This window comes from Cibotium barometz, chromosome 40 (genome assembly GCF_041138505.1).
Source record: "Cibotium barometz isolate CiBa-2024 chromosome 40, ASM4113850v1, whole genome shotgun sequence".
Classification (NCBI taxonomy): Eukaryota; Viridiplantae; Streptophyta; class Polypodiopsida; order Cyatheales; family Cibotiaceae; genus Cibotium; species Cibotium barometz.
Window position 1 is genome coordinate 36222754 of NC_141085.1, and position 8560 is coordinate 36231313.

Consider the following 8560-nt stretch of genomic DNA (forward strand, 5'->3'; position numbering starts at 1 on the left):
TCCATCTGCAAGAACTTACCTTAGCCTTGCCGAAGCATGTGTTTTGGGACTACCTTAGAGCCATAAACTCTACAGCTTAATTGTGTGTGTGTACTAGCTCGTTCGTCGTGTCCTCACTCTATTATCACATCAGAATGCGATGTGTCTCTCTCACAAAAGGCAAGGAATTAAGGGGAAGTTCACAAGTAAACTATTGCAAGGAAATCGTTGTGTATTTCTTATTGTTAAAAAATACTTCTATACAAATGACTAGTTCTCACATTAGGTCGACCAAATTTAAAAACGGTCTGGTCTTACTACTAGTCTTAAGCAAGTATGTACACTAAGTCCTTATACTTTCCCTTTTTAACATTAAGAGCATGGTAAGGCTCCCTCACACGTCTTAGAAAAGATAAGTTCCCTTCGAGTGGATAAGCTTATGGAATTTGCAAATCTCAAGTTCTCGTCACAGAATGTCTTCTTGCAAACAAATTACCACGCATCGAGCTAGAAATTGGACATACATAATCAGCTTTTTGACAATTTCACAGAGTGCTTACATAAAACTTGTAGAGCCACAATGAGGCCAAAAATGGACTTGAATCCAAATTCTAAAAAAACTAAAGTCCTACATAGCACATAATATAATTTCTCTCTACTTCAAGGCACGAAGGGCAGCTCAAGGTGTGATAGTGCACCTTACTATTACATGTGTGCTGCTCTTGGCTAGCAGCTACCTGTGGAGATTTTCTTCCAAATAAAAGTGGAAGAGATAGAGTTACCCTTTCCCATGTACCACTTCCTTTTCTTGTCTCTTTCTTGCCTCTTGAATGCTTCACACAAACTAGCACTCTAATACCATGAGAAGAATGATGAGCTTAAGCTCTTTACAATCACACGTACACACCCACACACACAAGAGTAGACAAGCACACAAGAGAGATGTATAGCTGAATTTTCTTTTATTCTCTTCTCTTCTCTTCCAAGAGTAGACAAGCACACAAGAGAGATGGGTGGCTGAATTTTCTTTTATTCTCTTCTCTTCTCTATAACCATAACATAAAGATAACAGTACATACAACCATAAAATAAAGATAACATTATGTATAACCACAACATAAAGATAACAATACATACTGTATGGGAAAGCTAAAACATACAAGGTGGGTCTATAGTAAGAACTTGACTCCATGAGTTGCCACTATAACTCTAGTAAACCAAAGTGGCAGTCACAAAGCCTGTAGAGGCCACTGGTATCATATCACCCATCATCTCACCAATCATGCTAGTTTCATAAGTGTGGAGCTCTCATCCTAGTGTGTCATCCATATCTGCACTAGTTGAGCTCAGTATGTCAACATGGTAGGCATAGCTTATCAAGGTGGAATGAAAGGTATATGTGATGTAGAAGTTCTTCATGCAAGGCTTCCTTATACAGTGGAAGTGGCTTGGGCCCTACAAAATCAAGGAGGTGGTAGAAGCAGCCTGTGCCTTTTAATTGGTGGAATTAGCACCAGGACCATCATTGAAGGATTTGCATAGGTAGATGGCAGTCAGGACCCTCTTGTTATGAAAGATATTATTTCTAGATCTCACAATTTGATGCTAGGGATTGGGCTTCTTTGTGTTTATACATAGGGCGAGGTTTTGTTTATGTGAAATTAGAGTCAAAGAAAACATTATATTCTTTAAATCTCCTTGGGGGTACCTATAAAGTCGATGGTAAGGATTGTTGTTAATGAGATTATTTATAGCTGCACGTGTCCTTACATACCATGAGGTAAAAGGTTTGAAAACAAAAAATAAATTGATTACCTTAGTGAAATATATAAGTGGTGTGCATGAGCAATCGTGCATGTTCTCTTAGTGAAATATACAAGTGGTGTGCATGGGTAATCATGCATGGGAAACGGGCAAAAGTTGTGCCTCATTTACTCCTCCAAACTCAAAATTTTATCCAACTCAACTACTTTTCTTGACATTTACCTGACATGCCTTTTCTTGGGGAGTCAATGTCTAGAGATATGTAGTGAACTTTTCCCATAGCTTCAACGGATCTGGTGGGTAGCCTCAATTCCTTAATTGATTTCAAGTGTGGATTCAAACATGCCTTCAAGGATTGTCCCAACATAGTGACAATCACCCCAGTGGTGAGCAGGAGCATGAACCACTTTGATTAGCTTTAGCTTATTAAAGTTACAAGATCCAAGACTTTTTCATACAGTCCCCCTTAATGCCATCACAAGGCTCTAAGCCAAGATAAGGGCACTAGCCAAATCCCAATGTCATTCCTTACGGAGGCAAATGTTACAAGTGTGGATTCAAACATGCCTTAAAGGATTGTCTTCCCAACAGAGTGACAATCACCCCATTGGTTAGAACATTAGCACTTTTGATGACGAGCCTGTAAGTTTTGGGGCATTTCGGGCACATTTCAAGGGTCGTTCGCATGCTATAAGGTTTTTGCACACATCATGGGGGAGTGCCAATTTAAATTTTCTTTGTTCGATATTAGATCTTTTGCATAGTAGCATACATTTTGTGTACATACATGGCTGACGTCATCGGTTATCCACATCGCATCTTTGAGCTCATTTATTAACACCATCAATAGCATCATCATCGTTGTCATCAATTTGCTAATAACATTAATTCACTCTACACTGCCATTTTTTATACATTTTGCAGGATTCTTTCCAATCAGTGATCTACTGGCAACCATCTCAGTAGCATTTCGTGGGCCATTGACAATACCTATAAGTAGTTGAGACATTTGTATTTTGTGTTAGAGAATTGTTATTTGCAGGTTGAAATGATAGCAGTGACGTGTTTATGAGGGTAAGCTTGACGAGACTAACTACCTATTGCCATTTTTTATACATTTTGTGATTCTTTCCTATCAGTGATCTACTGGCAACCATCTCAGTAGCATTTCGTGGGCCATTGACAATACCTATAAGTAGTTGGGACATTTTGTATTTTGTGTTAGAGAATCGTTATTTGCAAATTGAAATGGTAGCAGTGACATGTTTATGAGGATAAGCTTGACGAGACTAACTACCCATTGTGGTCCTACATGATGCATCATGTATTAGTTGCTTTGGAATGTTGTTATTGGCATTAAGGCATGCCCTATCTCACTAGCGCATAATAATACAAGTACTTTAGATAGTGATACCAGTGTCATGTATTGGTTGGCCAAAGGGCTTTGGAATGTTGTTATTGGCATTAAGCCATGCCCTGTCTCACCAGTCCATGATAATACAAGTACGTTAGATGGTCATACTAGTTTTAATATTATTGTGGGATGATAATAAAAGTACGTTAGATGGTGATACCAGGGCATAATAATACAAGTGCGTTAGATAAGGCATTAAGCCATGCCCTATCTCAAGTGACTAGTGTTAACATTAGGCCAACCAAAGCTTTAAAATGGTCCCGGCCACTATTACTAGCTTAAGCAAGTATGTACATAAAGTTCTTAAACTTCCCCTTTTTGACATTAAGCTCATTGTAAGGCCGCTTTATATATTTCAACATCGTTTACAAAAGATAAGTGCTCGTTCAAGTGGGTAAGCTGGAAAAGCACCTTATGCAGGACGAGTGGGGACGAGGACAAAACCATGTTTAACCTTAGCCCCATTAACAATGTTAAGAAACCTAATATGGGATTGATCATGGTGTTGTGCAACATAGATTAAGCATAAACTAAGGTGGATTAAACCACACCAAAAACTCCATAACTAGAGAGAGAGAGTAGCACACTCAATACACAATCTCTATTTCATATAATGTATGAACCATACAAATGAAAGGCTTTTAACATAGATAGCCATTGACCCAATCTCCTTTACACATCATCATGTCATTTGACTCTCACCATTCACACAATATCTTATGTGGCATTCTTATCTTTCCACAATATCTTGTACCTCTAGGGTGCATTCACACACTCAACCAAATAACCCAAGCTTTAGTTTATATTGCACATTTCAATACCCCTCCTCAATGTAAACTTGGGTGTGTGCATACTATCTCTCCAAACAAATTACCATTCAACTTTCACCCCCGACAATTTGGCATTGCCACTCTCAACACTCCCCCTCAATGGTATAGGAGTATTTCACAAAAAATGTGTGCATGTGTGTCTACATATCTTAGACACAAAGTCCATTTTAAGCCCACTGGAACCACTGAGTCCAATTTGAACATAAATTTTCACGTGGGAACCAATCCATGGCATGCACCTTGCATGTGTATCACTATGCACACTACTACAAAACTATTTTGAATGTCTTCGTGAGCTTGGGCAGGGAACCCTCACACCATGTGGGTGAATAAAAATCTTCATTTTGAGCTCGAAGACTCAGGTACGATTACCCTCATAAGCTGGGTTAAAAAATACAAAATCTTTTGGCCGAAGCCGCAGGCAGCGAATCCAAGTGTGTGATCACAATTTTAAATGCGTGCAAGCCCATGAAACTGTGAAGCTACCCTTAAAATTTATAAGTGTCTAAAAATTAAACAAAAATAATCCAAAATTCCTTTATTTTACTGCAACTTGCAGCATTCCAGCCAACTCTATCAACGCCTTGGTCCCCCATTCACGTAGTCTTCTGCCCCCATTCACGTAGTCTTCTGCCAAACTGAGATGCAGCTCTGTAATTTGGGACCCACAACCACCGAGAGTGCTTCTTCTCCTTCGTGCATCATTGCTACTGTTCACCGAGCTTTAATGGCAAGCTTGCCATTATGCAAAAATGTTATGTATCCCTATTATTTTAGGTGCCCTGCAGCAACTGCTATCAGATCCACCCACTTCGTATTTGCTCCTCTCCTTAAACACTGCCACTCCATCTCCTCTTTCCAGCTATAGTGACTGCCTCCCTTTTCATATGTCTCATCAAGCCTCTTTGCTCCCCACTCTACTCATCACATATGCCTACAGGTAACCTCTCTACACTACCTTAGCCGCCTTGCATAAGCTGCTACTTGCATTTCTTCATCATCTTAAGTAACAACTGCGACGCCTAATCTTGTTCTCTCTTTGGCTGTTGACAGCTACTATGAGATTGCACCTTCACATCCTTGCCAAATTGCAAGGAATCCTGGGATCCGAAATCCCATAATAGAAACCCTTATCCAAATAGAGCATCTTTCCATGCTCAAAACCAAAACATTTGAGGCAAAATACTTCACAAAACCAATCTTCTTTTTGTTAATCTTCTTGGCAACTTCTTTGATGAGACAATAATGGCACCATTTTGCATCCTCCATAATGCAAAATCTCCACTTCACCATTCATGGACAGCTTCAAAACTCTCTCCAATGCAATCTAAATGATAATATGAGTGTGCATAATTTTTTCTTAATCTAAATACTTAAGCATAAATATGGAAATCAAATAAACAAACATAAATGTACACAATCTTAGCACCATGATCAAGAGCCCACCCTGCTCTGATACCATGTTAAGAAACCTAATATATGGGATTGATCATGGTGTTGTGCAACATAGATTAAGCATAAACTAAGGTGGATTAAACCACACCAAAAACTCCATAACTAGAGAGAGAGAGAGAGAGAGAGTAGCACACTCAATACACAATCTCTATTACATATGCTGTATGAACCATACAAATGAAAAACTTCTAATATAGATAGCCATTGACCCAATCTTCTTTACACATCGTCATGCCATGTGGTAATGCCTTTTCCACATTCTTTTATATGGCCATTCACACAATATCTTATGTGGCATTCTTATCTTTACACAATATCTTACACCTCTAGGGTACCTTTACACACTCAACCAAATAACCCAAGCTTTAGTTTATATTGCACATTTCAACAAACAAAGGTACCAAGGGATGAGGGAAGGGCATGGAGGCAAAAAGACAAGGGAAAAAAGGGGGGGATGAAGGAGAGCTAGCAGAAGAGCGACAGATGAAGGGTGTGCGGATGAAGAAGAGGCAAGAGGAGGCGTGAGAAAGAGAGTCGGGGGATGGGGGCTATCGGAGAGGCAATGTTGGGGGGGAAGGTGGGAAGAAGGAGGCGGATGGGTGGCAAAGGAGGAGGGCCGACTAGCGGTGGCAAGTAGGGCACAAAGGAGGCATGCACAAGGAGGGGGCTTAGGATAAGGCAAAATGGGTTTTTTTTTTGGGGGGGGGAGGGGGGGCAGCAGCAATGTCATGGAGGGGAGGGGGAGATGTCACGTGTGCATGGAATGCAGAGAGTAGATGGTGACAAGCGTGGGGGGGGGAGGGGGGGAGTCTAGCTATGTGATATGTAGGTTGTTTCAATAATGTTAACAACCTTCTTGTTAGCATGTTAGGCAAAGGAAAATTGGATTCAAATTCCACCACTCACACAAACCTCTCACACGTCTTCTTCTTCATTGCAAGAGGTTGTAGAACAACCCACAATTTGAGAGATCCAAAGCTATAGTATGCACAATGGCTACCATCCAACCAAGCTCCCATCATTTAAATATTAAATGGGATAACAGCATGGAAAGTGTGAGTGAAAGAATATGCAAGGTATGTTTTATAAAGGTGCGAGACTAAGAAAAATACTTTTAGAAAGCCTAGCTTTTCTTTTTATCTGCACACACTTCCCTTACATCCTTAAGGGATCAGTAACCATCTATTTATTTTGCAAAAGGGAAGACTTGCCACTTTCCTTTATAAAAGAAATGTTCATCGACAAGAAGTACCATCACATTGCATCCATGCATAACACCAGGGTTTTTATATAAATACCATTTTAGATAGACGTGTACTTGCATGATTGGGTCTCATGGGCCATACTCACCCTCCTTTAAAGTTAATAGTAGAGTCTTCTCTCTCTCTCTCTCTCTCTCTCTCTCTCTCTCTCTCTCTCTCTCTCCATGCTTGAACATTCAATCATTTAGTTAGAAACAAAATCAAAACATTGTTTCAAATTCGAAGAGGCTCTTTTTCCCACCCCCACCTCCTTCTCTAGTAATACAAAACAACTAGATGAGCAAGACCTTCATGTGGAGTTTTTCACCTCCCATGTATACCAAACCCTTAATTTAGTGGTGCTACAACACTTCTAGTCCATTAGTAAACCTCAAAAGTGTGTAGGCTATTTTCTAGCCACAAGGTTCTATTTTCTTAATCAGTTATGTAGTATGCCTCACAATGCTTAGACCACAACCCACCTTGAACAGATACTTAGTTGGCAAGGCCAGTTATTCTCATGCCATTAGTCCCCTTGTCCTTGCATTTCTTGAATTCAAAGAAAATTATACAGATGCTCTTGAGTATTCCTTTGGGTCATTTGTATATACAATAGTTTCATGTAGCTATCTCAATATTTTGCTTGAAGTAAATATGGGTGGTTTGTATTCATTTGGTCATTTATATGTACATCATGTAGCTATTTCAATGTTTTGATTGAAGTAAACGTGGCCTACCATAGTATTGTACATCATCTTCATGTAGCTATTTCAATGTTTTGATTGAAGTAAACGTGGCCTACCATAGTATTGTAACAATGGCCTAGACTCCAAGGCTAGTAGGAGATGGGCATCTTGTAGTGTGTGTAGGCGATGTATATATGTGGTTGTCTGGAATGAGGCATATGATTTGCAGCCTCTATCTTCTTCCACGCCCCATCTCCCAAGTCTATTTCCAAAAAGGGAAGCCCATAGATTGTTGTGGGGCGTACAAAGTTATCACAAAGCCATACCTGGGTTCGGGGTTCCTGAAAGTGAATGTGGAAACACTGACTCTCCAAGCGAGCCAAGGATGCATAGCATCTCCCTAGGCGTGCCTCTAGAGGTGGCCTCATAGAGAGATAGCTCTTGTGAAAGTCACCCCAAGGTATATACATATCAAGAGACTGCTAGCTCGTATGCTGTATGAGTTGTTAAAGATCATGGCCTTGTTCTTGCCAAGATTGATTGTGGGGTCTCTCACCTATGCAATGCATCAAGATGTCTCTATAGCCCTTTTGTTGAGTCATAGATAAGGACAATGTCTTCTGCATAGAGCAGAATGAGTCCCACGGTGGTGGCTACCAATGGTGATCTTGTTCCTCCAAACCTGTCCACAAATGAAGAGATATCATCTATGTAGAGACCAAATAATGTGGGAGAGAGTGGGCATGTGTTTGACCCCAATGGTGTGTTGCCCATGGCTCTTAAAACACCCCCTCATGTTCGTACCTTGCCAATCACTAACTCATAGAAAGCCATAACACCCATATCATATTCGATCAAAAGTGGAGCTCCTGTAAGGGATGTATCAAGCGAGATTGAGGAAGCCTTCCTAAAATCCACAAAGCACCAATATAGATGGTGTTTTTGTGCCCTCACCTCCTCTATGATAGCCCTAAGAACATATATATGATTAAATGCTGAATATTCCTTCTTGAATCGTGCCTAGCCAATAGCCAGTTGTCCTTGTGACTCTGCCGATTAGCCAATCTCAACCTCCAAAACAAATCTCTAGATCTTGGTCATTGTATGACCAATGGTGATAGATCTAGAGTTACAGGGATCCATGGAATCTCTTCCCTTCCAGATAGGGATGAGATTCCAAGGAGCGAAGCC